The 24,855-nt window shown below is 45.3% G+C and overlaps 1 protein-coding gene across 4 annotated transcripts in view; it reads left to right on the top strand.

Annotated features, from left to right (window-relative positions):
* LOC146042715 (opioid-binding protein/cell adhesion molecule homolog) overlaps window positions 1-24,855 on the top strand; it is a 503,537-nt gene that overhangs the window by 165,191 nt on the left and 313,491 nt on the right. Inside the window, exon 1 of one of the 4 annotated variants that reach the window (XM_083162897.1) lies at window positions 18,490-18,620. The exons of the other annotated variants lie outside the window; for them this stretch is intronic. The gene's annotated coding sequence lies outside the window, so the exon portion shown is untranslated. Of the gene's footprint in view, window positions 1-18,489; window positions 18,621-24,855 lie in introns of those variants that run through there. 4 annotated transcript variants of the gene reach the window in all.

Raw genomic sequence — 24,855 nt, 5'->3', positions numbered from 1 at the left:
AAATGGACACCAATACGCCACCTGTGGCTCGCCACTTTGTCCAGTGTGGGCATACTATCAATGAATTCATGTTCATGCCAATCGAACATGTGCCGCCTCTGAGAAGGGGTGGCGATCGACATAAAATCCTTTTGAAAAAGGAAAGTTTCTGGATTTATGAATTATGTACTATGCGACCTAATGGCCTCAATGAGGAGTTTAGTCTTACTCATTTCCTGTAACTAGATAGTGTATTTCGATATGTTACACTATTGTTGCCTGATGGATTATGTATATATTGCAGCTGATGCCCCGTCATTTAATAGCATATTTCTTGTATTTATAAGTTAATTTCTTCTTCACTCTCTTTGTATGTATGTCTTTTTACGTGTATATCTGTGTATTAATTGTTGTTTTGATCCAACAAGAGTGTTAGGCATATGCGGTATTCCAGCGGTGTTTTCTATACAGGTTGTTGTATTGTGGTTACCGCGGTAACGCTCGATCTGATGACGCACTTCCGGCGCTCGGGAACTGAACTGTCTTCCCCCTGCAAATCTGCCGGCACATTGGTTCCGCCTGACGGGAACTTCCGGTCTGGCGTCACCGATGGTGCGGCGAGATGCGGCGTGGAGAGCAGGGATCCCTGTGGCGGGAAGTCAGCGCTGATCAACACAGGTGAGTTGACACCTGGGGCCCTATAAGTATAGCGTGACATGCATGTATCAGTTGTCACCCCTCTTGATGAAGGTGCAGAGGCACCGAAACGGCCGTCGAGGAGACGCTGTTGTGAAAACTTTGCTGAGAATGCTAAGTATAGCCTCACTTATGCCTGTTGGGTGTTTATGAATTTTTTTGGACATGATCATGGCTGATCTTATCGTTTGTCTTTGGACATTAAATTTATATTGATTTTTTCTTACCTGGACTGGTGCTGGTTTTTCCAATTCTTGGATTACTGTGAGTGTATCTATTGTGGACCTGGCACGGTCACTATTTACTCTGAGTGAAGCTGGTGCGATATCTAATCTTAGCTATCGAATTCTATTATGATTGCACAGCCGATATTATCGATTATTGGAAAATTTGGGACTTTATTTTTCTTTGGAATATTTTTTTCTATATTTTTTTCTACATTGTGTGGTTCCCTATTGTCATCTTCAATATGGATTTCGATGCTACTGAATTGACTGGCACTAAAAGATTTTTAGATAAAGATGTGAACAAAATTCTATTCACGGACACCAGTGAATTAGCCTTTGACATTGACAGCCCTACCGAGATATATGCTGATTTGCTGCGTCTGAAAAAGAGATTGGTGGAGCTGGAGCTCCATGGACGCACTTTATCGCAATACCATAAGGAGGGGCTGGTACCTAGAGGTTTTAGGATAAAAAATCAGCCAACCCTCGGTCGTTCAAATAAGGAGTTTTGTAAAAACTGGTGTGCTATATTGAATCAGTGTAGCTTTGATCTACTAGTTCTAGTGGTGCAACAGGTCAATGCTGACATCGAAATTGTGAAAAGGGATATTGCATTATGTGAGAGTGAAGGTACCGCTACCTTGAAAGCGGATAGCTCTGTTGATTGGTTGACCAGACTAGAGGAGACTGTTTTGTCATTTAAAACTGACTTGTTATCCTTTAAAAAAACAAAATACAAAAAAGTTAAGGAAGACTATCGTGAGCTTAGGGTATATCCCTGGCTTACTGGCCAAAACACTAGGAGACCATGGAGGGAACAATATGCACCTAATAGGAAAAGACGTGAGGTTAATTTTACAGATATTGACTCACAGACATCACAGAGTGACTCGGATCAGGGTCATAACAAAAAGTCTACTTCTTTTTTAGGAGGAAAGCCTGGCCCTCGGTATCCTACAAGAGTCCCAAAAGGGGCTGCAGGAGAGGGGGGGTCAGGCATAACAAATATAAGAGGAGGAGGACGGAAGGGACAACAGAAATAGTTGTCATCAATTTGTCTAAATATGTGCCTAATGAGGATGAGATGTCCGTACTCAATAAGGGCCTTTCTTTTGTGCAGACGCACAGACAGAGACCCTTTGACTGCGAGACTGAATTATTCCGTTTCCACAGACAATTACGTTTGAAAGATTACTTCCAGAGACATCCCCAAACGTCTACCAATGTGACCCCATTGCCCTTTAAAAAGAAAGGTGACTTTGACCCTCCTTCGCCCAACGCCTCGATAGAGACATTTATGAGGTTGGTGAGACAGGATATTATGCCTGTTTTGAAAAAACCTCCTAGAATATATTCTAATCTCTCCAAACAGGAGGCTAGGGCGGTTAAATCCCTTCGTGAGAACACCAGTATCATAGTGCGCCCCGCCGACAAAGGTGGGGGCATTGTGATACTGGATAGGGATGCGTATGTGCAGGAAATTGAGAGCCAGCTTGCCGATACCGACTGTTATCTCAGATTGACCTTTGACCCCACCCAGAGGTATAAGAAAGAATTTGATGCTATGATCCAGATGGGGTTGGTTAATACCTGGCTTGATGAAACTACTTCCAATTTCCTCACACAAGATTTTCCTGTAATTCCTCTGATGTATTGTTTACCTAAGGTGCATAAGTCACTGGTGGCTCCGCCTGGCCGGCCCATAATTTCATCTATGGGCTCCTTGAGCCAACCGGTATCACAATATATCGATTACTTTTTGCAGCCGGTTGTGCAGGCCAGTCCTTACTTTTTAAGAGATACTACAGACTTCCTATTAAAGCTTAGACAGTTTGGTCAACCAATCAAAGATTGTATACTGGTGACCTTGGATGTCACCAGTTTATACACTAATATTGCTAATGACGAGGGCATCAGTGCAGTGCGCAGTATCCTCAGGTCCAGTCCGTTATATGTTGGTCCTCCAATTGAATTTTTGTTACAGCTGATGGGTTTGGTTTTAAATAAAAATTATTTTTTATTTGATAACACCTTTTTTTTACAGCGTCGCGGTACTGCGATGGGGTCCAACATGGCCCCATCGTATGCCAACCTGTTTATGTACCAATTTGAAACTACACACATTTTGTCCCATTCAGTTTTTTCCAAATTTATCAATTGTTACGTTAGATTTATTGATGATTTGTTTTTTATTTGGACTGGATCTGAGGATTTGCTTAATGATTTGCTTGTATATTTGAATACCATTCCTGGCAACATACGATTCACTATGAATATGAGTAAGGATAGTATTAACTATCTAGATGTAAATGTCGCAGTTGGTAATAATGAGTTCAAAACCACGCTGTACAAAAAAGCCACCGATAAAAACACGCTACTTTTAGCAACTAGCTTCCACCCTCAGCCATTAAAGCGAGGGCTGCCTTATTCGCAACTTATAAGAGCAGTCCGTATTACCTCATGCTCAGATGATCTTGATCTGGTGCTAGACAGAATGTGCCAAGATTTCCTGGATCGTAAATATGATCCCAGAGATGTGCAAGAAGCAAGGAATAAGTGTAAGCTCCTAAGCCGAGAGGAGTTATTAACTCCGAAATTAAAGCCAACATCGACAGAAAGGCTACACTTTGCCAGTACATACTCTGTGGCCTCAAGTACCATCAAGGCCTCGATCTTGAACCATTGGCACATACTTAACACTGACCCAGTGCTTGGAGGTGTTTGTCAAAGTCCACCACTCTTTTGCTTTAAGAAAAGCAAGAATCTGAAGCAACAGATTACATTCTCGGACATAAGTCCTAAAGTTGATCAGCCCAGACATTGGCTGGTAAGACAAGCGGGAGCATACAAGTGCCTGAGATGCGTCAACTGTCGACACGTGATTGTGTCAGATAATTTTTCACACCCATTAACAGGCAGGCTATACACCATAAAACACCATATGGACTGTGAAACGAAATACGTTGTATATATCATCCGTTGTCCATGCAACATGATTTATGTTGGCAAAACTCTACGCATGTTGAAAGAGCGAATTGGGGCACATAGATCGTCCATCAAAAAGGCATATATCAAAATGGACACCAATACGCCACCTGTGGCTCGCCACTTTGTCCAGTGTGGGCATACTATCAATGAATTCATGTTCATGCCAATCGAACATGTGCCGCCTCTGAGAAGGGGTGGCGATCGACATAAAATCCTTTTGAAAAAGGAAAGTTTCTGGATTTATGAATTATGTACTATGCGACCTAATGGCCTCAATGAGGAGTTTAGTCTTACTCATTTCCTGTAACTAGATAGTGTATTTCGATATGTTACACTATTGTTGCCTGATGGATTATGTATATATTGCAGCTGATGCCCCGTCATTTAATAGCATATTTCTTGTATTTATAAGTTAATTTCTTCTTCACTCTCTTTGTATGTATGTCTTTTTACGTGTATATCTGTGTATTAATTGTTGTTTTGATCCAACAAGAGTGTTAGGCATATGCGGTATTCCAGCGGTGTTTTCTATACAGGTTGTTGTATTGTGGTTACCGCGGTAACGCTCGATCTGATGACGCACTTCCGGCGCTCGGGAACTGAACTGTCTTCCCCCTGCAAATCTGCCGGCACATTGGTTCCGCCTGACGGGAACTTCCGGTCTGGCGTCACCGATGGTGCGGCGAGATGCGGCGTGGAGAGCAGGGATCCCTGTGGCAGGAAGTCAGCGCTGATCAACACAGGTGAGTTGACACCTGGGGCCCTATAAGTATAGCGTGACATGCATGTATCAGTTGTCACCCCTCTTGATGAAGGTGCAGAGGCACCGAAACGGCCGTCGAGGAGACGCTGTTGTGAAAACTTTGCTGAGAATGCTAAGTATAGCCTCACTTATGCCTGTTGGGTGTTTATGAATTTTTTTGGACATGATCATGGCTGATCTTATCGTTTGTCTTTGGACATTAAATTTATATTGATTTTTTCTTACCTGGACTGGTGCTGGTTTTTCCAATTCTTGGATTACTGTGAGTGTATCTATTGTGGACCTGGCACGGTCACTATTTACTCTGAGTGAAGCTGGTGCGATATCTAATCTTAGCTATATATATATACACACATGTCACCTAGCATTTGTGCAATTTATGTCGCAGTATGTGAAATGTATGCAAGAATAACATGACTAATTTTTGCCCCTTTGACATGCCCACAGATGACACCACACCGGCAGATGAGGGGGTGCGTGGGGCCCTCCTGCGAGTGGAGCACCATCTGCGGCTCCTTCAAGCAGACCTGCAGGACCTCAAAGACCTGCTTATTTAATTTATAATTTTATATTTTTTTATTTCTGTTAATTGTCTGTTTAAATAAATTCTTTATGCAAGTTTACAGTTGTTGGTTTTATTTGCACTTTAAATAGTATATGTGTAGATTGGTTATAATCTTTTACACAGGGTGTAATACAAACCATTGCACTTACATTGCTGTAAGGGTTAATGTGTGCAATGCATGTGTTAGGCATGCTTGTAAGGATATATTGGAATCTAATTGATTCCAATTCCAAATAAGCAGTTTTTTATGAGGATAGGTAATTGAATAAGTGGGTCATGTGATGTATAGCAGAAGATACTTCATAGTGGGTTGTTTGGCGTAAATACTCCGCTTACGTGCGGTAGCACCGCTTGGCTCCCGTTCGGATGCGGTATTCCCGAGCATACTCTGTAATACTCTGTAATACCGTGCCGAATCGGAGTGTTTCTCCCGCACACGCATGCTTTGTATGTCGTCCGTAAACACGCCCTGTTCTTAAAGAGTGAGTCCGTCCGAATGCGGAGGACACGTGGGCGTTTCTACGGACGATGGCCGCACGCGGCAAAACACCGTGGCGTGCGGACCGCACCGTAAGAATGCGGGAATATCCGCACCGATCAGAATAAGGGCCTCTATGTTTGACCAAGACTCCTTTTATTCAGTATATGCTTTGTGTTTTTTAAAAAGTATCCACTGACGTTTTTTTTTTCTCATTCCGATTTTTTAACTTTTTTCTTATACCCCTGAATTTTATTACATGCTTTGTGAACTTGTTATCCCTTTTAATGTGTAAAAACCCCCTCATTGAATAAATTCTTTTTATTATTATATATTTATTAATTGTCCTAATTTATAACAAAAGTCGCCGAGTTCTGAGAGTAATCCTCTCCATATCCTACTGCTCTTAGACGGCCCACCACCATTTTTTCTCAGAAATTGAGCTGATACCCCGACATTTTAGGGGGTATTTTTTGTTATTTGGGACAACCCACTATACACTTTTTCGCACTGTCTTTTCATATCTTGGCGCTGAATCCCTTCTCTTTTTATCCACACACACACACACACACACATATATATATATATATATATATATATATATATAAATTGTATAACCACATGAAAAGCCTGTGTTTGTCCCTATGTCCTGTACAGGCTCAGCGCTTCCTATGCTCAGCACCATTAATCATTGTCACATTGGCAGATAGGTGAATCTGCAGCACTACCCCACTCCCATGCACAAACTCTTTAGCTAAAAAAATTATTTTATTTAAATACATGCCAACCACAGGGGGCCCCTAGATAGAGGGGTCCCAGGGGTACGGACCCCCTGAGCCCTCCCTCCCCCCCTTAATCCGGCCCTGGCCGCCTACCTCTCTCTGCGGAGAACAGGGCTAACCTCTGTCACACGTTCCCTTAACACGTTTGAAGTAATCATAGTCAAGTCGGTAATGCATGTAAATATTACACGTACTGTATTAGGACAAATTGCTTGTTTAGAAGCCACATAAGAGCTCTTGTGAAAACAGCGTGCATCAGGGGTAAGAACAGCTTGTGGGCTCCAGGTAATTGGGTCGGTAAGTTCTGCTTCCAGCTGCTGCTTTATACAGCCAGATAACTAAAGGGTGTGTGCGTGCGTGTGTGTGTGTCGGGTGGGGTATCTACTGTATGTGGCTCTGCTCACATCTAAGTCAGGATCCACAAAGACTTTATATAACATCAACTGGTCTGATCATTACTCAGAGGGTCTCTTCGAACCCCCACTCTGCACATATCTCTCTCTCACTTCCCCTCAGGCTGCCTCTGAAAATCTTTTGGCTTCAGTCTCGGTTGAGTTATAAATACTTTAAATGATCCTGAGCACATGAAGAGCCGTCTATAGCTGGAAACACAGATCTGCGCTGATATATTCCTCATCTCCCATACATCTCAATTTATCCTGGATCTGTGAAGAATCCGTAAATATCCTCAGAGCAGTAACTAAAGTCCTATACGAAGCGGGAACCACGAGGGAGGTTTCACTTAAAACTTCACTTTCATTTTTAAACCTAATCTCCCAGACAAGACAGAGGACACAGGGCTTGATGCTGGAGAAGTGATAAAGTGGAAGGAGATAATGCAGCAGCCCATCATAAGCAAACCGTCAGGTTACAGGCTTGTTTGAAAACTTACAGTTGATTGGCTGCTACATTATCACTTTCCACTTTATCACTTTTCCAGGCTTAATACATCTGCCCCCCTGTGTACTGTAAGAAAAAAACAAATACATTTAATTTCTGGCATTATGGGGCAGAGGTGTTGAGCATGGTGAAGTGGAATGTGATAATGCACCAGCCAATCAGCTCTTAGCTGTCATTTTTCAAACACAGCTGATTGACTGGTGCGTTTTCACCTTCCACCTTATCACCACTTTATCACTTCACCAGGCTTAATACATCTGACCGTAAATGCCCTAGGAGCATATTTATTTTATCACACAAATTTACTAACAAACTTTCCAGGAGATGGGAGCTGATAAGAGCCGTTGTTAGCGCAGAGCTGGAAGCAATGCAATAGCATAACGCTGGCGCGCTGCCTCCTGGTTCAGGTCCGCTGGTGCACACCTCACTGGGGGGCAATGAGAAAAAAGAGGGACTAGGGATGGCCATTGACATCTGGAGCTGTGAGCTTACCTGCTGCTGGTCTGTCATGCTGCTTTCAGACCGCATCTCTGGCTTTGACCCTGTATTTGGAAACGTTTCCAAAAACGGGTCTGCCAGATAAAACCCCTTTCACACCGCAGCACTTAAACGGTATATTACCGTTTAAGTGCCGATTTTTTGACACTGGCAGACCCGTTTTTGAAAACTTTCCAAATACAGGGTCAAAGCCAGTGCAGCCTTCAGCCCTCCCCTCCGTGCAGCTCCCCCCTCCTCCCCCCCCCCTCGTGCGTGTCGACGCCCCCCGCGCATGTCGACGCCCCCCGCGCGTGTCGACGACCCCCCCGTGTCGGCCCCCCCGTGTCGACTTACCCCGTGCCGGTACCTCCGCTGTGGATCCCGGCACTGCAGCTCAGTATGCTCGGAAAGCACTTATGAAAAAAGTGTCTTCCAGAAAATGGCTGCCCCATAGGAAACCCTGTTTAAAAAAACTGTCTTTCGTATGGGGGCAGCCATTTTCTGAAAGACACTTTTTTCATAAGTGCTTTTCGAGCATCCTGAGCTGCAGTGCCGGGAACCACAACGGAGATACCGGCACGGGGTAAGTCGACACGGGGGGGGGGGGGGGGGGCGCCGACACGCGGGGGGGGGGTTAGGGGCGTCGACACGCGCGGGGGGGCTCCAGTGCTGTGAATACTTAATGAGCGCTCATTAAGTATTCACTGTGCTGAATTTAGAACCCAGCTCATTGGCTGGGTCCTAAATACCGTTTCAGAACCGATTTTGAGCCTAAAATACCGGTTCTGAAAAGGGTAGGACCCTGCATTTTAACCGGTTATAAAAAACGTTTTTTTCTAACCGGTTAAGTGGTCCTGCACCTTTACGGTAAAAAAACGGCAATATACCGTTTTTAAAGTGCGGTCTGAAAGGGGCATCAGTGTCTTCCTCCTGTATCCAGGAGTGCGGGTGTTCAGGAGCTCTCCATGGTGCTGAAGTTGTAGTGATGACCTTGGTCGCTGGGTTGCTAAACTTCGGAACATAGCAATCAGGTGAATGCCGCCATGCCAGATTGAAAACCGGCCTGTGTGCACAGCTGCGATCCGATGCCAACTTCATGTCAATCGCCTTGCAAACGACGTGCATATAGAAATAGCAGTATTGCATCGCTGACGGCCTCGCCATGCGTAATGCAAATAGTATGCATGTGCACTGTATCGATAATTGGCGAATTCGCAGCCGTGTGCTCAGGTCTGAATAGGGCTCATAGGTACGACTCCAAGTAGCTTTTGCTATGCAACACTCCCCCAATACAGCCTTCTGTGTATATACTCCCAGAAGTATCAAATCCTATAACTAAAGGTGTGTACACATGTTGCGGTTTGGTCGCTGAGCGATGTTGGCTTATTATCGCTCAGCGATATATCTCTCAGCGACCATATCGCACAGTGTACCATTTTTTTCATTGACTTTTCAGTTTTGACTGACAAGTCAGCAGAGAAAAGTCAAAATGGCAGGAGCGTGCACCGGTTATACAGGACCGGTACAGGGCTGGCTGCAGGAATGCGGGGATATGGTCAATGGCAATTTGGATGTTCGCCGGGGCTGCGTTTACCTGCTCGCTAGGCAGCAAATATATGCAGCCTAGTGAGTAGGTCTGAATTAGGCCCTGAATGAGGTTCATTGGGATGTAGTCAGGATCCCATCTGTCAAGACGCCGGTGGTCACAGTCCAGACAGTGGAACCTGACTGCCACAATGCCAATACATTCTGTAGTTATTGTTAGGGTTAGACTCTAATCCTAATTCCATCTATGGACTCTGTGTTGGGACTTATTGGCCACCTGAGAATCATCTGCTGCTATACTGGGAGACAATTGCATTGATGCCCGATTGGTAACATGCCCATACACAGGGGCTGGCTGGCAACTTTTAGCCTAGGGGGCAAGTCCAGAGCACTGGCCCATAATCAGCCAAGTCACCGTAGGAAGGAATGCTTTTGCGCGCCGTAGGCGCGCCGAAAAATTAGGGGCATGGCCTATCATAAGGGGCGTTGCCTGTACCATGATTGTATTGTGTACCTGCAGATTGCACATTTTAGCGAACCTTGTAATACCCATTACACATAAAGCCACATGCCGTAATGCCAATTACACATTATGCTGAACACCATGATGCCAGTTACACATTACGCCCAACACTGCGATGCTAATTACTCAATACACCGCACACTGTGATGCTAATTACACATTATGCTGCACACCTTGATGCCCATTACACCCCATACTGTGATGGCAATTACCCAATGCTCCCCACACCGTAATGTCCATTACGCCCCATACCATGATGCCCATTACACCGCACAATGTGATGTCCACAGTGCCAGATATGCCCCCACAGTGCAAGATATTCCGCCACAGTACCAAATACACATATGCCCCCACAGTGCCAGACACAAATGCCGCCACAGTGCCAGATATTCTGCCACAGTGCCAAATACGCATATTCCTCCACAGTGCCAGATATGCCCCCAGAGTGCCAGAGACACATATGCCCCCACAGTGCCAGAGACACATATGCCCCCACAGTGCCAGAGACACATATGCCCCCACAGTGCCAAATACACATATGCCCCCACAGTGCCAGACACATATGCCCCCACAGTGCCAGATACACATATGTCCCCACAGTGCCAGATACACATATGCCCCCACAGTGCCAGATACACATATGCCCCCACAGTGCCAGATATGCCCCCACAGTGCCAAATACACATATGCCCCACAGTGCCAGATACACATATGCCCCCACAGTGCCAAATACACATATGCCCCCACAGTGCCAGATACACATATGCCCCCACAGTGCCAAATACACATATGCCCCACTGTGCCAGATACACATATGCCCCCACAGTGCCAAATACATATATGCCCCCACAGTGCCAGATATGCCCCCCACAGTGCCAGATACACATATGCCCCCACACAGTGCCAGATATGCCCCCACACAGTGCCAGATATGCCCCCACACAGTGCCAGATATGCCCCCACACAGTGCCAGATATGCCCCCACACAGTGACTGAAACACATATGCTGGGGTGAGGGAGGGGGGGGGGGAGAGCGCTTACCCACTCGCTAGCTGCGGGCCGTGCTGCGGCTGGATCAGCTTCTCCAGCCCTCCTGCGCTGGCCGCGGCTTCCAGAACACGGCCGCGGCTACAGGAAAATGGCCGCCGGCCTCCTGCACTGAGAACATGTCCTCAGTGCAGGGGGCCGGCGGCCATTTTCCTGTAGCCGCGGCCGTGTTCTGTAAGCCGCGGCCAGTGCAGGAGGGCTGGAGAAGCTGATCCAGCCGCAGCACGGCCCGCAGCCAGTGGGTGGGTAAGCGGCCCGGGGGGCATATGGCACTCTGCCCCCCGGCCCAGCCCGCCCCTGCCCATACAATACATGTCTATGTAAGTGATGTTCAAAAACTAAGCTAATGAATGTCCATTTATCTTAATTGTACATTTACATTTTTTAATTTATATTCTTATTTATATGGAATTCCATGAACTTAAAATACAGCTAATTTTATTATTAATAAATATATTGTAAAAGATACTGTTCTATTTAAGTTTTTTTCCACAGCCTGCGCTGTTTGGGGCCTGACAACCTCAGTACCAGCAGCAGATAGTAGCGCACCTATCAATCTTGTTGTTTTAGACTCTAGGGCAAGTGGCTTCCAGGCCAGAACTAGTGACCTGAACAAGAATGTGATTTACTGTATCTGTACATTGTCTGCAGTATATATATTTATATATATATATATATATATATATACATATATACATATATATATATAGGAAATAAGGATTCCAGCGCCCTGCTCTGCAGCACTGCACTACGGCCGTAGACAGAGTGTCAGCTGCTAAGGCCACGTTTCTCTATATGTCTTAGGTGAGATGTACTAATCACATGGTGTATCTGGGCTGCTAAGCTTCTTGGGTTTCTTAGCAGTTTTTTCAGGTCTAGATTGAATGGCGGTAATCTGATAGAACGCGGAGAATGGAATTGTCCAGAGTGATTGCCATAAACCGATCAGCTGGAACATGTTTTCCTCTCTGTGACCATCCAGTGATTACTTTTATTGGTGGAACTAGCAGGTCAGGGGGAGAGCAGGAGGTTGGAGGACTGGGGCCTGGGAAGGTCGGATATACTCCTGTGCTGGAGATAAGAGTGTAATAGCAGGGAATAAGATGGGATGAGAAACACACGGTGGAGTCCAGTCATTGGAACTTATACTACAGTACACATACCCGGCACATATACAGTAACCATATCCATCACATATACTACAGTACCCATACAGTACACTTACTGTACCTGGCACATATACTACAGTACACATACCCTGCACATATACTACAGTACACATACCCGGCACATATACCGTAACCATATTGTTCACTTATACTACAGTACCCATACAGTACACTTACTGTACCTGGCACATATATTACAGTACACATATACTACAGTACACATATACTACAGTACACATACCCAGCACATATACAGTAACCATATCTTTCACATATACTACAGTACACATACCCTGCACATATACTACAGTACACATACAGTATACTTACTGTACCTGGCACATATACTACAGTACACATACCCTACACATACTGTATACTTAATGTACCTGGCACATATACTACAGTACACATACCCTGCAAATACTGTATACTACAGTACACATACAGTATACTACAGTACACATACCCTGCACATATACTACAGTACACATATACTACAGTACACATACAATACACTTACTGTACCTGGCACATATACTACAGTACACATACCCTGCACATATACTACAGTACACATACAGTATACTTACTGTACCTGGCACATATACTACAGTACACATACCCTGCAAATACTGTATACTACAGTACACATACAGTATACTACAGTACACATACCCTGCACATATACTACAGTACACATATACTACAGTACACATACAATACACTTACTGTACCTGGCACATATACTACAGTACACATACCCTGCACATTTACTACAGTACACATACTCGGCACATATACAGTAACCATATCCATCACATAAACTACAGTACACTTATAGTACACTTACCTGGCACATATACCACAGTACACATCGACACATATACAGTAACCATATCCATCACATAAACTACAGTACCCATACTTTCCTGGCACATATACTACAGTACCCATACAGTACACTTACTGTACCTGGCACATATACTACAGTACACATACAGTACACATACCCAGCACATATACTACAGTACACATACCCGGCACATATACAGTAACCATATCCATCACATATACTACAGTACCCATACAGTACACTTACCTGGCACATATACTACATTACACATAACTGACACATACACAGTAACCATATCCATCACATATACTACAGTACACTTACCTGGCACATATACTACAGTACACATACTCGGCACATATACAGTACCCATATCCATCACATATACTATAGTACACATACCCGGCACATATACAGTAACCATATCTATCACTTATACTACAGTACCCATACAGTACACTTACTGTACCTGGCACATATACTACAGTACACATACCCTGCACATATACTACAGTACACATACCCGGCACATATACCGTAACCATATTGTTCACTTATACTACAGTACCCATACAGTACACTTACTGTACCTGGCACATATATTACAGTACACATATACTACAGTACACATATACTACAGTACACATACCCAGCACATATACAGTAACCATATCTTTCACATATACTACAGTACACATACCCTGCACATATACTACAGTACACATACAGTATACTTACTGTACCTGGCACATATACTACAGTACACATACCCTACACATACTGTATACTTAATGTACCTGGCACATATACTACAGTACACATACCCTGCAAATACTGTATACTACAGTACACATACAGTATACTACAGTACACATACCCTGCACATATACTACAGTACACATATACTACAGTACACATACAATACACTTACTGTACCTGGCACATATACTACAGTACACATACCCTGCACATATACTACAGTACACATACAGTATACTTACTGTACCTGGCACATATACTACAGTACACATACCCTGCAAATACTGTATACTACAGTACACATACAGTATACTACAGTACACATACCCTGCACATATACTACAGTACACATATACTACAGTACACATACAATACACTTACTGTACCTGGCACATATACTACAGTACACATACCCTGCACATTTACTACAGTACACATACTCGGCACATATACAGTAACCATATCCATCACATAAACTACAGTACACTTATAGTACACTTACCTGGCACATATACCACAGTACACATCGACACATATACAGTAACCATATCCATCACATAAACTACAGTACCCATACTTTCCTGGCACATATACTACAGTACCCATACAGTACACTTACTGTACCTGGCACATATACTACAGTACACATACAGTACACATACCCAGCACATATACTACAGTACACATACCCGGCACATATACAGTAACCATATCCATCACATATACTACAGTACCCATACAGTACACTTACCTGGCACATATACTACATTACACATAACTGACACATACACAGTAACCATATCCATCACATATACTACAGTACACTTACCTGGCACATATACTACAGTACACATACTCGGCACATATACAGTACCCATATCCATCACATATACTATAGTACACATACCCGGCACATATACAGTAACCATATCTATCACTTATACTACAGTACCCAAACAGTACACTTACTGTACCTGGCACATATATTACAGTACACATATACTACAATACACATACCTGGCACATATACAGTAACCATATCTTTCACATATACTACAGTACACATACCCTGCACATATACTACAGTACACATACAGTATACTTACTGTACCTGGCACATATACTACAGTACACATACCCTGCACATACTGTATACTACAGTACACATACAGTATACTACAGTACACATACCCTGCACATATACTACAGTACACATACAGTATACTTACTGTACCTAGCACATATACTACAGTACACATACCCTGCACATACAGTATACTGCAGTACACATACAGTATACTACAGTACACATACCCTGCACATATACTACAGTACACATACCCGGCACATATACAGTAACCATATCCATCACATAAACTACAGTACACTTATAGTATACTTACCTGGCACATATACTACAGTACACATCGACACATATACAGTAACCATATCCATCACATATACTACAGTACCCATACTTACCTGGCACATATACTTCAGTACACATATCCGGCACATATACGGCACATATACTGCAGTACACATACCCGGCACATATACAGTAACCATATCCATCACATATACTACAGTACCCATACAGTACACTTACCTGGCACATATACTACATTACACATAACCGACACATACACAGTAACCATATCCATCACATATACTAAAGTACACTCACCTGGCACATATACTACAGTACACATACCCGGCACATATACAGTAACCATATCCATCACATATACTACAGTACCCTTGCAGTACACTTACCTGGCACATATACTACAGTACACATACCCGGCACATATACTACTGTACACATACCCGGCACATATACTACTGTACACATACCCAGCACAAATACAGTAACCATATCCATCACATACTGTATACTACAGTACCCATACAGTACAATTACTGTACCTGGCACATATACTACAATACACATACCCTGCACATATACTACAGTACACATACAGTATACTACAGTACCCATACCCTGCACATATACTACAGTACACATCCCCGGCACATATACTACAGTACACATACCCGACACATATACAGTAACCATATCCATCGCATATACTACAGTACCCATACAGTACACTGCACATATACTACAGTACACATACAGTATACTACAGTACCCATACCCTGCACATATACTACAGTACACATCCCCGGCACATATACTACAGTACACATACCCGGCACATATACAGTACAGTAACCATATCCATCACATATACTACAGTACAAATACAGTACACTGCACATATACTACAGTACACATAACTGGCACATATACAGTAACCATATCCATCACATAAACTACAGTACACTTACCTGGCACATATACTTCAGTACACACAGGGGCGGATTTAAGTGTCTGTCCGTCCCTAGGCACCATTTTTTTGCGCTCACAGAGCATAGTATACTATGGGGGAAATTTACTAAGCAAAATTTGTGAAAGAAATCGTATTTTCATACGAAAATAAGATTTTTTGGGGCGTATACATATTTCTCGCATGCCAAAAATACGAATTTTCGTATTGATGGGACATTCGTATTTGTATTTACAAATACAAATGAATACACCATCGATAGAATATGCCAGGAATCACCATTCAAAAGAATGGTGGTTCCTGATTTACTAAGCGGCCGTATTTTCAATACAGCCGCCTATTAGCGTAAAATGCCAGCGAATGGCCGGGCAAATACGGCAGGAAAATACACTTTTTTTCCTGTCGTATTTGGCAGAAGCCTGCACGGATCAGTCAGATCCATACAGGCTTCAGTGTTAAAAAAAATAGAAAAAAAAAAAAACGGCGTGGGGTCCCCCCCACAGCTGTAACCAGCACCAGGCTAAAAGAGCCGGGGCTGGTATTAAAAAATCAGGAAACCCGGCAAATAGGGGTTCACCGATTTTTTTAAAACCAGTCCCAGTCTGGGGCTGGTTCCCAAAATACGGGGAACATATTGAATAGGGGTCCAAACATACTGATACTTACCTATCTTGAGCCCGTCGGTAGGTCCCGGGGTCCAGGCCTCCATGGTCCAGATCCGGGGGTCTGGGGCTACAGGGTCCGGTGCCTTGGTTCCTGGGTCCGGGGCTGCAGAGTCCGGGGTCCAGGGCCTTGGTTCCGGGGCTGGTCCGGGGCTCCATGGCTGAAGAGTCCGTGGTCCTGGATCCGAAAAATCCATAGGGGGACCTGTGGAAGGAAATCCAACTTGCCAAGGTCCTCCAGCGAAGATCACGTCCTCTTCTGTCTGCCGTAGTCCCGTTCTTCTGAAAATAAGAAACACTGGCGATTCCGGCGGTACCCGACATGGACTGACGTGAGGCGCAGAGATGTTTCATCTTCCGCGCCTCTCCTCCGAATGATTCTATTGGCCGCCTAGCCGACTTTCTCGGCTCTTGATTGGCCGCTAGGTGGCCAATAGAATCATTCGGAGGAGAGGCGCGGAAGATGAAACATCTCTGGGCCTCTCCTGAGTCCGTGTCGGGTACTGCCGGAATCGCCAGTGTTTTTTATTTTCAGAAGACCTGGACTACGGCGGACAGAAGAGGACGTGATCTTCGCCGGAGGACCTTGGTAAGTTGGATTTCCCTCCACAGGTCCCCCTATGGATTTCTTCGGATCCAGGATCCCGGACTCTTCAGCCTTGGAGCCCCGGAACCAGGAGCACCAGACCCCGGGACCTACCGACGGGCTCAAAATAGGTAAGTATCAGTATGTTTGGACTTTGGGTGTATTAAAGTTTTATTTTGCTTGTTTGTGTGTCAGTGTGTTAATTTGACTATTTTTCATACTGTGGAACTACAAGTGCCAGCGGGCCCTTTAATGCCCCGCATGCTGGGGCTTGAGGTTCTCCAAGTCCCAGCTTGTGGGGGAGGCTTGCAGGGACTCATAGTTCCACAGTATTAAACAATAGTTAAATCTTTCTTTTACACTGAATCAGCTTGATGCCCACCGCCCAGGGGCATCGAGGACAGCACCAGGCTTCAGCCTGGTCAGGTAAGTCCTGGAGGGGGGGGGGGGGCCTTTATTGGGGGGGGTCCCCACATCCCCCAGGGCCCCTGGCCAGGCTGACTGGTCGGTAGGGTTAATGCTTTGGCCACGGGACCTTATATAATAAGTGTCCCCCGGCTGTGGCATTACCCTGCTGGCTGGTTTGGCCTGGGGCTGGTTCTTAAAATACGGGGGACCCCTATTTGTCCCCCGTATTTTGGGAACCAGCCCCGGACCTGGAGCCTGGGGCTGGTTTTAAAAAACCAGCCCCGGAGGGTTACAAAGCAGTCGTATTTGACTGCTTTGTAAATTCCCCTCCGGAACACGACTTTTCATACGGCTGAAACAGCCGTATGCAGTCGTATTTATTTGCATTAAGAATACGATTTTTTGTATTCGTAGTCTTAGTAAATTTCTTCTTATATGTGTGACCAGCACTCACTTTTCTGTAAGAAGTCCTGCATGAAGAGAGTGATGGACATGCGGGGGATATGCCCGCATATATTCCCCCCAAGCGTACGCAGATATATAAGGTTGCTCATCAGAGCAACCTTACATATGCGTGCACCTCACACATATTTCCATGGTCAGCAAGAAAATATCCTAGAGTGCACACAGGGGCTTGAATAACCTCAGGCACACACAGGGTTAACCACTGGTCTGAGGCCATGCTGTAATCAGGATTCTGTCCACCTGTGCAGCCATCCTGGGAAGGTGCTGCAGTTTGTTAACTGGTATGCACAGCAAACCCTAGGGGGAAGCCTGCAAAGGATCATAGTGCCAGGCGCTGGAGCCCTCCTGACAGAGGACCCGACAGACCCTCACAGCACCTGCAGTGACAATGGTGAGTGTTTAGACGTAGGTGCTGACACACATACAGTACACATACCTGGCACATATAAAACAGGACACATAGTGTGATAACACAATTGTGTATTTTTAATAAACTCCTTTTAAACCTGTAATGTATTTGAGGTATGATCTCCTTGGTACATACATGTGTAAAATAGAAATAATGAGGTTGAAGTAACACTTGGTTTTAGGGTCAATGTGATGCCTGGCCTTATATATTTCTGGAATGTTCCATGCACTGCACTTTATGTAATGCCACCCATACTGTACGGGATGCGGTCATCTATTAGAATGAACTTAGGTCTACAGTCATTAGGTCTACCCCACTAGGTCGACTGGCAGGAAGGTCGACCTGACTTAAGGTCGACATGACTTAACCCATGACTTAACCCATGTCGACCTTATGACCAGTCGACCTTCCTCATGTCGACCTTTATGCAAATCCGACCTTAAGTCATGTCGACCTTGGCCCATGTCGACCTTAAGTCAGGTCGACCTTCCTGCCAGTCGACCTAGTGGGGTAGACCTAATGACTGTAGACCTAAGTTCATTCTGACAGATGTCCCGATTCCTACTGTACATGTGATATGCTACAGCAGTGTGTGTTCTGTACTAGATGCTTTGCGATCTAGTCCAAAAAGTACGTGCTGCACAAACTCTTTGTACCTTCCGATATGATGAACGCCGGAGCGCGCATAACATCGCCTGGTACAATAGCACCATGGAGCCTATTCTGATTCCTTCGGTCCTCCATGCGCATGTGCAGACACAGGGTGTGTGCACCCACGGCAAACATTTGGTTCGCCGGGTGTACGCACCCTAGATGGCGTGCGGGGGCGGTGAAGGGTGGGGGACGCTGGACTGCCCCATAACCATATGGGAACGCCCTGCATTCCATGCGCACTCCCGTTGGTAATGAGGCCGTGACGGACATTTGGGGGCAGGCAGCTGACATCACCGGATGTCATCTACCCACCCTGTCCTTGCACAGGGCGCCCGCAGTTTAGAGTGGCTAGATTAGTCACTGCCAATGGATGAATATGTAAGTCATCCATTCGCTGCCATGCGGGGGGGGGGCATGACGTGTGAGGGGGCCGGCACTGCGGCCGGAGGTCGGCATATGATGTACTTACAAGGCTGCGAATTTTGCAGCCTTGTGAGTCAATCAGAATAAGGCCCCATGTGTGAGCAACTTTAGACACACTGGGCGGGATGTACTAAGCGAAAAATGCGGTAAAACCCCCGTTTTAATTTTCCTATTTATTAAAACCCGGCCGCACCGATACCACGTAGTGGGGTATCTCCACCCCCCCCCCCCCCCCCCCCCAGCTTACCTTCCTGAAAGGTCCTCCTGGACCCCGGAAGGTAAACCCCTCCTCCCCCTAGCAAGGCAGCCGGATGTCCTTCCGGCTGCAGGGGGAGGAGGAGACGCTGGGGACAGCCTGCTTAGCTGTCCCCAGCATGAGGGGAGCAGTAGCAGTAGGTGGCTGGGAGATGACGGAGACTCCCCACACGTTCAGGTATCGCAGGGAACCTCCGTAACCGCACCGCGATGCCAGATGCATATGTTAGTGCATATGCGCTGGCATCGCGGCAGGTGGGCGGCGATGTATATTAATCCCGCCCACTAAGACAGCGGTGGCCAAACCTGTCCTCAGGATCTAACCACAGTTCATGTGTCTCAGAGAACCTGTGGATCTATAGTAGTAATGAATGCAGCACAGGTGTGTAAATGTGACAGTTATTAATGACTACACCTGTTTACCAGCTAGGTGATTTGGATTTTTGGCCACCCCTGTACTATGGTATAACTGCTAACTATAACTGTTCATGGGTCGACAACTCTCACTTTAAATTAAGGCATTGTAAACCCACCTCTAGAATCCTGTATTTTACCATATGGTGTATGACTGACAGCAGTGGTGTAACAATGTTTGTGTGATTTCCCCCCACCCAGAGGCGTAACTAATATTGTGGCGCCCCCCCCCCCGCCAAAAAATTACCTTACCCCTCCGCATGCCGCCGCCGCCGGCCCCGCATTCAGTCCGGCACCGCAGATAGCCTCCGGGCTCCGTCTCCTGCAGTAATGAAAAATGACACAACAAAATGGCTGCCCCCGTACAGCAGACAGTTTTTTTAGGGATGTTAGAGGAGGCGGCGGCCTCCTCTAGCATCCTTAAAAATTGTCTGCTATTAGGGGGCAGCCATTTTGTCGTGTCATTTACAATAGCCCCGCAGATCCCCAGTGCCCACACCTATACAGCGCTTCCCCGCCACTGCTGGGTCTGTGGGGCTATTGTTACGCCACTGACTGACAGGAAAGCATATTATGGTTTGTTAGTTACATTGCAGGCATTTGTTGAAGTGGTGTAACTACAGTAGAACCAGGGTTGCCTACCTGACCCTCTCCTTCAGGGATAAAATGCTCTGTTCCTGGGCTTCCCTGGTAATGTGTTTCCTCACAGGTGATGGCAATCATACATTAACAGGAAAGTCCAGGAACATAGCATTTTCTCCCTGAAGGAGAGGGTCAGGTAGAACACCATACCTCCCAACATGACCCTCTCCAGGAGGGACAGAATGCTCTATTGCTGGACTTCCCCTTAATTTATTATTACCATCACCTGTGTTGACGCACCGTTCTTATCCATTAACCTGTTTAAAACAGGTGATGGTAATCATATATTAAGAGGGAAGTCCAGAAACAGAGCATTGTGTCCCTCCTGGAAGGGGTCATGTTGGGAGGTATGAGAACACAGGTTCTCAAAGTCAGTCCTCAGGGCCCCACACAGTGCATGTTTAGCAGGTCTCCTCTCAGAATGAAGTGAAATAATTAGCTCCACCTGTGGATCTTTTAAAATGTGTCAGTCAGTAATGAGTGCACCATTCAGGTAACCTGGAAAACGTGAACTGTGTGGGACAGTGTTTGAGAACCACTGATCTAGTGTTTCAGATCAGATCAGATCTGCCCCCTCCCCCCTCCCCCATATTAATTGGAATTTTTTACCTACATGCTCGTTACCAGGGGTTTAATGCTCACAGCAAGCCGGTGCTCCCAGAATGTACACATACAGGAAGTGCTGTACATGCTGCACTTCCCTGTCAGATGCTAGAGGTCCAGTAGGTCCTCCAGCATCTGTCTCCGCTCCCCTCCAAGACAGCAGCCCTTTTCAGACCCTTTTTTTCTAATGGTGCATGGCCACACCCCCTGAAAAGTACCTGGGCCCAGGTAAACTCTCTATTACCCTGAGGGGGAGCTCTAGGTGATGTGTCTTAATAAAAGCGCAATTCCCAGGACCAGTAAATCATTTGTGTTGTTCATGGATGGAAGTGCTGTGTTATGTGGCTTAATAAATGTGCGTTTCCCAGGAAATGGTGGGAGATAGTGACGTTGATGCATAGGTTGGCAGCAGAGTCCGTTACTCAGTTACCTCAGTTCTGGGAGCGCCGGACGGGTTATTATAAAATGTCCACACTCAGCTCTTCCAGTCACAGTTGCTGCCTTGCGGTGATGTTAAGAGTATATCGATTTGGCTCTAGCAGAAGGTGAAGTGCGTCGGTCCCCGCTGGGGTACAGCAGGTAGTCTCCATAAATCAGGACATACAGCAAATGAGGTGGCGCTTGGAGGAGACTGAATGCCTTCTGTGAGTCATCTGAGGGAAATAACACTTAAGGATAGATCCATCAAATTATATTTATGAGCAAACAAAGAAATATAGTCAGAAGAACGATAGGTTTCTATGACTGTGAATCCGTGCTGGGCGAGGAATCCGAACTTTCTCTTTGTAGCAATGGTTTGCCAAGGGTGCAGCTATTAATTCACTCCCGTCTTGTCTACCTAATGACAAGTAAAAAAAAAAAGCAAATACTGTAACAAAAATAATAATTTAAGCAAATTCTAGGACATGTATATTACAGTTCGTATTTCAAAACTGGACGTGGAAATGTTGCGGATTGGAGCAACTTTAATGAAGGCGGGAATATTCATGTTATGCAGGATGCCAGCGCTATTGCTAAGGAGAACTCCTCTTGCAATCGCCGGAGTGCAGAATCCCCCATACACACAGTGCCAGATGTTCTAAGCTTGCAAAGTGATAAAGTGCCAGCTAATCAGCTCCTAACTGCCACATTACAGGCTGTCTTTGAAAATGTCAGTTAGAAGCTGAGGATTCCAGCGTTCTCAATACTAACAGCAGCATCCTGACTACCATCAGGAGACCAGTGTCAGAAACTTACCATCAATGAGGATGATGGTGCCAGAATCCAACTGGCAGGATGCTTAAGTGGGTTACGGTTAGGGAAGGTGTGTGTGTGTGTGTGGGGGGGGGGGGGGTAGGTGTAGGCACTAGTGCGGAGTCTTCGGGTGCAGTGGGGCGGGATTATTAGCAGTTTAGGCTGCTGTGAGGGGCACACCTTGCCACACCTTGGCAGTTCCATGCCTGAAACATGTTGGACCTTATCCCCCTTTTTTTGCCATCTGGGACCTTTGCCCAAATCCGGATACTGGTAAAGGGTTTTTGTACGGTTCGGCAAGCGGGTTTCACTTGTATTATTTTATTGTTTTTATTTTTTCTGTATGTTTGCCTGTACCCACCCCATTTTTTGGGGAATTAAATCTTCACCTTTTTATGGACTGTGTCTGGGAAATTCTTGCTGAGAACCCTGTGGAAGGACTAAAAGATACATTTTGAAGCACATAGGGCCTCTTTGGGGGGTGAGTATCTATCTAAGGGGCGTGGTATTTGAAGTGTGGGTGAATCTACAGGAGAAATATAGAAATTTTAAAGAAACCATTACGGAAACATGGGGCCTATTATTTAGGTCAGTACATTTTATTGGATGAAGGACGTGATTGGTGAAAATTCAGTGAAGAAGATTTGTTAACGTGGTACAGAGAATGGTTTTGAGTTTTATGGTGTTTATTTACCACTTCTGAGTATTCAAAGAAACCCTTACGTGCATATAGGGCATCATTGCTAGGTCTGTATTGTGGCAATTTGATGCCGAGGGAACACTTGAATATTCAGAGTTGCGTATAAAGTTATTGGCGGTGGGTTCTAAGTATTCACTTGGAACTTCTAACAAGACAGCGCTGTTTACATATGTCTAATTTACATTTTTTATGCACCCATTGAGTTACTGGTAGGCTCACGGACATCAGTTCAGCTGCAGTTTGGCGCTATAGGTTTTTGAGTAAATATATTTATTTTTTTTGTGCTCTGAGGGAGGGTTAGGGCACTTAGAATTGGGGGTGGGTTATGCTGTGGTTGGTTAGGTTTAGGCTGTAGGGTATGGGGGTTAAGCATTAGCGTTGGAGGGTTAGGGTCATGTTGTGGTGGGCGGTTAGGCATTAATGGGGAAGGTTAAGGTCAAGCTGTGGGAGGGGATAGGCTTCAGGGAGAGAGCATTATGGTTATTGGGGGGGGGGGGGGGGGTGCAGAGGGAGATTAAGTATACTTAAATGACCCCTGTCATGATTCTTCTGTGCTGAGCCCTGGAGCTTGTATTAGGTTCTGTGCTAAGCCCTGGAGCTGAGAACCTCTGATATTCTTGCTGATGTGACTTGTATTATGTTCTGTGCTGAGCCCTGGAGCGTGCGTATTACCTCTGATACTCTCGCTGATGTGACTTGTATTACGTTCTGTGTTGATCCCTGGAGCGGGATGATTACCTCTGATATGCTCACTGCTGTGACTTGTATTATATTCTGTGCTGAACCGTGGAGCGGGTGTTTTACCTCTGATATACTCGCTCATGTGACTTGTATTACGTTCTGTGCTAAATCCTGGAGAGGACGTTTTACATCTGATATACTCGCTGATGTGACCTGTATTACGTTCTGTGCTAAATCCTGGAGAGGACGTTTTACATCTGATATACTCGCTGATGTGACTTGTATTACGTTCTGTGCTGAGTCCTGGAGAGGACATTTTACCTCTGATATACTTGCTGATGCGTATTACAGTCTGTGTCTGTAGGGAACTTGATCAGACTGATATGCCACAGCTATTGATCTATATCATGTGTAACATACGCTATTAATAATTACAGCTGCTGCAGTAACCATGCTATTAATTACTGTGACATACTGCTCTCTGCGAGACTGCTGCTGAGTTGTTGGCAAAATGGGTTTAAATTACATAAAGAAAGGCGCATATAAGACTAGGGTATATCACGTGTGGACCACACAGAGGTATGTTTGGGGGGGGGGGGGGGGGGGGGGTTG

The sequence above is a fragment of the Crinia signifera genome, chromosome 19 (genome assembly GCF_055691185.1).
Source record: "Crinia signifera chromosome 19, ASM5569118v1, whole genome shotgun sequence".
Taxonomy (NCBI): domain Eukaryota; kingdom Metazoa; phylum Chordata; class Amphibia; order Anura; family Myobatrachidae; genus Crinia; species Crinia signifera.
This window is presented reverse-complemented; position numbering and strand designations above follow the sequence as displayed.